This window comes from Aedes albopictus, chromosome 1 (assembly GCF_035046485.1).
Source record: "Aedes albopictus strain Foshan chromosome 1, AalbF5, whole genome shotgun sequence".
Lineage (NCBI taxonomy): Eukaryota > Metazoa > Arthropoda > Insecta > Diptera > Culicidae > Aedes > Aedes albopictus.
In genome coordinates, this window is record NC_085136.1 from 194,311,132 (window position 1) to 194,320,638 (window position 9,507).

The window sequence follows — 9,507 nt, forward strand, 5'->3', positions numbered from 1 at the left end:
TATCAAAATATCGGGCTTTGATGAAAATTCTTTAACAAACCCGATGAGTTTTAAATATTTTTCATATTAAATGCTTTATTATTTTTATCCCCTCCCCCCCCCCCCCCTCGACCCGTCAAAGAGTGGTGGGACAAAAAGTGAAATAAATATTTGTAACCGCCTAATGAGCTTTGAAAAACTTTTGACTTAACTTAAAATTCTTAACACGGAAGAAAATTATAACGATTTGATTATTTTTTTTAATAAAACATTAAATTTTCTTAAATTTCATCATCGTTGCAAAATTCAAGATGCTAATTATAGTTCATTTATATTCCCTCTAATTGTCTTGAATATAAATGTTTTGAAAGGAAGTAACAACATAGCCGGCAATTCATTGAAAAAGTAATGAGATGCATATTAAAAATAGACCAATTTACTAAAAAATCATAAAATAAATGAAATCGCTATAACTTTTTCTCCTGTGAATAATTTCAAGTTAAGTCAAACGTTTTTCAGAGCTCATTATATAAGTCGTAAATGGTCAAAATTGCATTGAATTCGGTTCATTGAATCCGGAGATATAACAGCTTAAAGTTGGCTATCGGATAAATATACCTTTTCCTAGAATCTTTATAGTTTCGTGCAGAATAGCCCGATCTTTTTCAAATTTTGTCCACTGATACACAACAAGTTGATCCGCTTACAGTAAAAAAGATCACTGAGAATATTTGATGCACTTTTCAAAAAGTTACAGCTATTTGAATATTTTTTGAGAAGGGAAAATTTTGCCTGTCCCGATCATTTTGTCTATCCCCTGTATGTATCTATTATGGCAGTTCACAACTTTTCGGAAATACATTTTGGCCTAACCTTACCTTACCGATCAGGCTAAGGCCGGGGTGGCCTCTGCTGTACATAGTAGCTGCCTCCATTCCACTAGATCCATGGCTGTTTGTCTCCAGTTCCGCACTCTGCGTAGGGTCCGCAGATCGTCCTCCACTTGGTCGACCCACCTAGCTCGCTGCGCACCACGTCTTCTTGTACCGGTAAGATGACTCTCGAGAACTATTTTAGTCGGGTTGCTATCCGACATCCTGATGACGTGATCCGCCCACCGTAGCCTCCCGATTTTCGCGGTATGGACGATGGTTGGTTCTCTTAGCAGCTGATGCAGCTCGTGGTTCATTCGCCTTCTCCAAGTCCCGTTTTCCATCTGCACTCCGCTGTAGATGGTACGCAGCACCTTCCGTTCGAAAACTCCGAGAGCGCGTTAGTCCTCTGCACGTAGAGTTCATGCTTCGTGCCCATAGAGGAATACCGGTCTAATCAGCGTTTTGTAGATAGTTAACTTCGTGTTACGACGAATTTTATTCGATCCTAGAGTTCTGCAGAGTCCAAAGTAAGCACGATTTCCTGCAACAATGCGCCTCTGAGTTTCTCTGCTGATGTCGTTGTCGGCGGTCACCAGTGAGGCCAAGCACACGAATTCTTCAACCGCCTCGATTTCTGATTCAGTAGTGTGATTCCTCCCTGGAGCCCTTTGCCATCATGTTCTTTGTCTTCGACACATTAATGACTAATCCAATTCGCATGGCTTCACTCTTTAGTCGGATGTAAGTTTCCGCCATCGTCTCAAATTTGCGAGCTATTATATCAATATCATCAGTTAAACGGATTTCGTGAAAATCGTCCCACTCGTGTTTATCCCCTCTCTCATTATAACACCTTCTAACGCAATGTTGAACAGCAAGCACGAAAGACCATCTCCTTGTCGTAACCGTCTGCGAGATTCGAAGGGACTCGAGAGTGTCCCTGATACTCGAACTACGCACATCACTCGATCCATCGTCGCCTTGATCAATCGTATTAGTTTATCCGGGAATCCGTATTCGTGCATAATCTGCCATAGCTGTTCTCGATCGATTGTATCATACGCCGATTTGAAATCGATGAACAAGTGATGTGTGAGCACGTTGTATTCGCGGCATTTCTGAAACACCTGGCGGATGGCGAACATCTGGTCCGTTGTAGCGCGTTCACCCATAAATCCAACCTGATATTGCCCCACGAACTCCCTTGCAATCGGTGATAGACGGCGTCATAAAATTTGAGAGAGTATCTTGTAGGCAGCGCTCAGTAGTGTGATCGCGCGGTAGTTCCCGCAATCCAACTTGTCGCCCTTTTTGTAGATGGGACACACGATACCTTCCATTCACTCCTCCGGTAATACTTCCTCCTCCCAAATCTTGGTAATGACCCAGTGTAGTGCTCTCACCAGTGCTTCTCCACCGTATTTTAGAAGCTCGCTAGTTGATCTGCTCCAGCGGCTTTGTTGTTTTTCAACCGGCCAACCTCCTTCTCAATCTCTTGGAGGTCAGGGGCCGGAACTCTTTCGTCCTGTGCACATACTCCTAGATCTGTTACCACGCCACCTTCGGCACGGTGCCCCCACAGACCGTTATTATAAAATAAAAATGTCCATCAAAACTAAGTTCAGGGGTCGAATCCTGGTGCCATTCTGCACCTCTGGGTAAATTTTTAAAATAATCCCTAGGAGGAATCTCGAGAAATCTCGATTTGATATTTTATACTAAGAAATTTCATAGAAATCCATGTTCAGATTCAACAATATTGCTTAAATACCTACAAAAAAAAGTCCCCAAAGTATTCAAAGTTGTTTCAAACCTGTATATTTTTACCAACGCAACTTTTATTATACATATTTACTACTCACCCAATTCAATTAAGTATGTTTTTTCCAAGCCATGCATCGGTTTTAACGTAAGCATTAAACAGCGATTTTCCATATTGCTTTATGAACATATTACACATCCCAGTGTCATACATTAAAATTTTCCCTAATTCTACAACTTTTTTACTATATTACGAGGAACCAACCCTCCGTAGACCACAAAGGGATCTAAGATATGTGGAAAAAGTTATTGACTGAAAACCGAAGAGCATGGAAACGCTGTTTAACATGTAAGGAATAATCGGTTTTATCGATCAGGTAAGGCTTCATAACTTTTTTCCATGAACTTCGCATCGCTTTGCGGTCTTCGGAGGTCTAATTCATCGTGAAGTTTGCTAAAGAAATTATTTTTAGGGACCAAGGGGTGACCCCAAGCGATTTTTCATTGAAGAAGTAAATTTTCTCATAAAATCGTCCGAAAAACTAAGAATAACGGGCGCAAAAAGTAGTTTTCCCGATCGACCTGATATTTTGCACAGTTGATATGGGATCAAAATGAAACTCAAAAAGTATACAAGAACTAGAGTTTATGCATTTTTTATATTTTCCCTTATAAATCGTGTCCCATGTTATTACATATACGTCGTAGTTTTCTGTTCTTTCAAAATTGGTGTACTATTAGATCTTTATTTAACACATATTTCTCAGTAATTTTCTAGTGTTCATGTGCAAGAATATGTAGCACTTTTCATTCAAAAAAATGTTCGAAACCCTAGGCAAAGCAAATCAAAGATAATCGTACACACCGTAGTTGTTACTCCGTGACTGACTAGAGTTGCACAGAGAACCAATGAAAGCAAGGCTTGGGACTAGATAACCATTCTCAATGTGCACAATTCGAGAGTTCAACATTTGAAAGTCAATAACGGCGCTGGCCACGTCCTTACGGTCATCGGATCGATTATGTGTCATACTCGCCCCATATAGGAGCGATACATATACAGCAAGGAACAATACAATTACTAAACACTGAACGCCCCTGTTCAAAATGCTAAGCAATATCGAAAAAAAAATATTTTTTTTCTTCGACTATTGTGACTGAAAACGTTATTCATTTTAAGAAAACTGCCTATAAAGACCTACTCCAGTTTTTCTAACCCTAACGTTGGTAATCAAAAGCATACATGACAAGCAACGTTTTTTGCATCTTTTTTCTGATTTTTGTACACTGCCAAATGTTTGGTAAGTCAGTTCAATCAGTTAATTGATTTAGATGAGTAGTAAATATGTATAATTGAAGTAACGATATTAAATAAATACGGGTTTGAAACAACTTTGAACACTTTAGGGAAAGTTTGTGTAGGTATTTAAGCGATATTGAACATGGATTTCTTTGAAATTTCTTAGTATAAAACATCAAATCGAGATTTCTCGAGATTCCTCTTGGGGATTATTTTAAAAATTTGCCCAGAGGTGCAGAATGGCACCAGGATTCGACCCCTGAACTTAGTTTTGATGGACATTTTTATTTTATAATAACGGTCTGTGGGGGCACCGTGTCGGTACTTGCAACGTCGCCATTGAGGTGCTCATCGTAATGCTGCCGCCACCTCTCGACCACCTCACGCTCGCTCGTGAGAATATTCCCGTGGTTATCTCGGCACATGTCAGCTTGTCGCACAAAGCCTCTGCGCGAGCGGTTCAGCTTCTCGTAGAACTTTCGTGTGTCCTTAGCGCGGTACAGCTCTTCCATCGCTTCGCGATCTCGTTCTTCCTGCTGGAGCTTCTTCATCCGGAAGACTGAGTTCTGCCTGTGCCGCGCCTGTCTGTAACGTGCCTCATTCGCTCTCGTACGGTGTTGCAGAATTCTCGCCCAAGCTGCATTCTTCTCGTTTTTCAACTATTCACATTTGCCGTCGTACCAGTTGTTTCTGTGATTTTTAGTCGCGAAGCCTAGTGCTGTAGCCGAGGTACTACTACCTATGGCGGATCGGATGTCCCTCCACCCAAGCAACACGACTTGTTGCTAAACCAGTAACAGCAACCTTAGTGCAATTTACTCACTGTCCGTATTACGGACGATAGAACACAATTGCTTCTTCTTTGAAACCCAAAAAGCGCAGATTATGAATTCTTATGCAACATAAACGAGGAGGAATGATAAAAGAAATGGAAAAAGATTTTGTCCAGACTCGAACCATGGACACCAGGAGTATAATCTACTCACCTTACATACTACACCAAGAGCTCTGTGAGAGAATCGATACTCATCGCACCATAAAAGCTACGAAGTTACTTGTAACTTTATTGCACCTTCTTTATCACAAGCTAGAGAACTGTCAAAATGAAAAGACGATCAAGTTTTCTGTAACGCATTTGGAACCTAGACTGAACAAACAAACCAGAGTTAGATGTTTCATGCATGTTACATAACACATTTAACGTTGAACAATTCGTCATTGAAATCATCGTCATCATCAAACATTTGAAAGCAGTTTTTTCGTTCAAAACAAAAGTCTTTGCTATGAAAAAATATTCACTGTACTCCACATAAGGAATAGTATGCAGTGAATATATTTTCATGGTCGATGTTTTGATTTACAGCGAGAAAACTGCTTTTTATTTTCCGAAAAATGATGACGGATGCTTGAGCCTTAATGTAAGCTGACTGTATTATCACTTGTGAGCAATATGTAAGCTCCGCCTCCACGAATCGATGTTAAACACGTGGTAATTTGTGATTTCTATGTAACAAAGCCGCAACTTTACGTATCTCGGAGTATAAATGCAACTCAACTGACAAGATGAATGTTTCGTGTGCTTCTAGTGCAACTCATTTAGACCAAAGCATAGAAAGCCACATTCTGGATGATGTTACAGGGGCTGCTTGGGCAGCCATCTTCAAGTGTAGCTGCGCCAAGCTGCTCTTCCGTTGGCAGGGCAACTGCTAACTGCTGCGCATAGTCGAGCCACCTCAACGTTACGAAGTTGCTCGATATTGAGCCGGGGCGTTCGACTTCGATGCGTGGTGGTAACTGTCGAAAGTTTTGAGCACATGCATACAGCGACTAAGTAGTGATCCGAATCTATATTCGCACTGCGGTATGTGCGGACATTGGTTATATCCGAGAAGAATTTACCGTCGATTAGAACGTGGTCGATTTGGTTTTCTGTTTGATGGTCGGGTGATCTCCAGGTGGCTTTGTGGATATCTTTGCGGGGCAAGAAGGTGCTTCGGAATACCATACCACGGGAGGCTGCAAAGTTTACGCATCGCTGGCCGTTATCATTCGATACGGCGAGGAGGCTGTTTCGCCCGATTACCGGTCTGTACATTTCCTCCCTTCCTACCTGCGCGTTCATGTCGCCGACAACGATTTTCACGTCACGCGGCGAGCAACCATCGTATGTTTGCTCTAACTGCGCGTAGAACGCTTCTTTCTCGTCACCAGGTCTCCCTTCGTGTGGGCAGTGGACGTTGATGATGCTGTAGTTGAAGAAACGACCCTTAACTCTCAACATGCACATCCTTGCATTGATCGGCTGCCACCCGATCACACGTTGTCGCATCTTGCCTAACACTATAAATGCTGTTCCCAGTTCATTGGTGGTGCCACAGCTTTGATAGAAGTTAGCCGCTCGATGCCCGCTTTTCCACACTTTCTGTCTAGTTCAACAAAGTTCCTGCAACGCCACGATGTCGAAGTTGCGGGGATGTAGTTTGTCGTAAATTATCCTGTCACATCCTGCGAAACCTAGTGACTTGCATTTCCATGTTCCAAGTTTCCAATCGTAGTCTTTACATTTTGGCAGGTAGTTGAGTAACTCTTGCCCACTATTTACACACTGTCTTCAAAATTTTTTTTAGTGGCGATTTTCTGAAAGTCCTTGCAAAGAAGGGAGAGAAATGCATTTGGTTACTCAAATTGATGGACCCCCGTTAGTTAGAACCAGTGCAGCAAAGTGTCAGCATCAACCGACATTTAAAGCTGAAATTGAGATAGCTAACCACTCATTTTTCCATTTACTTTCGGAATATCAATTGGCTGGCCTCTGATCATTCAATAGACAACAGCTCCAGCCTCAGTCAAGGCACATCATCATTCAATTGAGCCCTAGCTAGGAAGCAAAATTTGTGGCGTTGTAGGTTTAAAGCTTTCACCATCATTGATGACGTCAAACCCGACATTAACTTATCATTCACCTATTTTAATTTCGGCCACCAAACCCAATATAGGTCCAATAGTTGTTCGATGATGGGCCACATTCAATAAAAATTGAGCCGGCTTTGACACGACATTCGATATTTTTTCAGTCTGGCGGAATTTTGCAGAGTTTTTCGTGTTTCGATCCCAGCTACTCATTCGAGTGACAATTTTTTCAAATGACAAGGATTCGCTTCTCATTTGATAAGTGCTCTGATTGAATGAAATTGTTTTGAACATGACTAGAAAGAAAAATGGCTGAAAAGATTTGTTGGTTAGTTTTCAAATGAATGAGATGAATTTTTACAACACTTGTTAGAATCACAACAATTTTTGCAGACCCCTCGATTTTGGCCCAATGGTGGCTTATTTAAACCGTTATAACTCGAAAGTTTCTCCAAAAACCACCTCAAAACGAAATGTTGTTGAAAAGAGGAAAGATAGAGCTACTATTTACAGCTACAAGCCTAACTTTACCAAACACCTTATCTAACAAAATCCACGAACGGAGAAAACCGAAGAGGAAGTTCGCTGTTTCCATAGCAACTCATACATTGAGCATTTCAGAAACGTAAAAAATGCGGGTATTTTTTCACAAATCATACCCAAAGGTGAGTGATACAAGTAGTCCTTGACGAAATTCAGCACCTTATGTGAAAATCTCTTTTTTGTATACATATGTTACATACGGTGTTTGGTAAAATTAGGCTGGAAATGCTGAATCGTGTTCTAACATCAACCAATTTCGAATTTTAACACCAAATTTTAACTGTTATAAAAAATTGGGTCGGCCATATTGATTTTGGCCGCCATTTTGGATTTTTACATCAAAACTTTTTTTTTCACCGTGTTGACAACCACCGACTTTCAAAATTGTTGCATCAATTGAAAGCTTAGACATTCATACACACAACAATTCGTTATGAGGTGGTTTTAGGAGAAACTTTCGAGTTATAACGGTTTAAGTGAGCCACCATTTGACCAAAATCGAGGAGTCTGCAAAAAATGTTGTGGCTCAAACTAACGGGGGGCCCATCAATTTGAGTAACCAAATGCATTTTTCTTGCTTTTTTAGTGAGGGCTTTCAGAAAATCGGCACCTTAAATATTTTTGAAGACAAGGTGTAAAGAGTGGGCCGGTCTCAACGAGAATTATCCAAACGCAAAATTATCAAAATATCGATTTATTTTCATTTGCGACATACGAAGTTTTGTAAAGTTAGGCTTGAAGGCATGGGTTATAGAGTCAATTCTCTAAATGTTGTTGGTAATACTAGATGTTTCGACAAATTTTGTCTTGCCAAGATGTGGTGGTAGTTTTAGCACCGCACTCTAGATTGGTTTGATTTCAATCGTGTTGAATTTCTTCCCGGGCTCATAAAAATCATTGCTTCACTATTTTTGTAACAGTGTAAACATCGAGTTGATTAATTCGTCCATTCGAATAGACGAACTTATCAACTCCATGTTTACACATTCTTTTTGATGCAATAGCACTCAAGAATGGATTCTTGAATGCTATTGTCTCAAAGAGAATTCAAAATCATTTTTATATATTAAGATTTTTTGGTTCCCGTAACGTGGACAGATCACCTTAGAATGGTGCGTTGCTGCGTAAGATCTACCAAATCAAATTTTGATCTTGACATTTTTCTGCCTAAAGTAATCAGGCAGTAGTTTACAAATACTCCAAGATCAAAGTTTGATGCTTATGTAATATTTTCGTTGAAATTTTGCTGCTAATCAACGTTTTATTTCAGCAGAATTCAGGTAAATGTATTGCATGATACAGATAATATTTTAAACTGTGGCAAGCGTATCACTAATATGTAGCTTATTAGACATCACTGTTGATATTATCTAATATTTCAGATTCTCAACCGAAAAATCAAATAATTTTAAGAAATGCCATTAAGATGACGAGGAAACTAAGACGTATTTGGCAGAAAAGCAGTTTAATAATGGTGTGCCTGAACGTTGCCCAATCGCATCCTTTGGATTACCCCTCCACTAACAACATCTAGAAAAACAACCATATCCCCTTGATACCTAGGCTTGAGAGGTCGTAGAACTTTCTACATCTTTCTTAGGTGTCTAACTAACCATCCTTTCATAATGCTCAGCAGTTGCAAGGGCGAGGCCAGGACAACTCTCGACTGTTAAAGGATTGCGTCAATCTTGTCGAGAAGTCAGAGATAAGTCTCAAATCTGTGTGTTATGGTATCCAACGGGAAGGAGGCAATCCTCGTAATTGTGGTCTAGGGCTGTACTATCTACGAAATTTGTGCGACTTGCTTAATGCTTATGTTTACTTTTTCAGTTGTAACCAGGTAAATGATTAAACCATAACAATTTCTCATACGCCTTTTCACCAAGGAAAGCATCGCATTAAGCCCTATCCAATTTCCAACTTCAGATATCTATGAAGTGGGCCAAGTTCTTGGACATATTCTGAGAATATCTCTAATCAACATTTCCTCCCCATCCCCGTTGATCGTAAGGACCTGGACAAGTGTCGAGAGTTCGTTAAATGAAAGGTTTGTAAACCCCCAGTCAACTTTTCTGGCGCATTCAACGTCTCTATCGACAGCCACTCCAGGATGTGTACGGTCGGCTATGCTATGATATG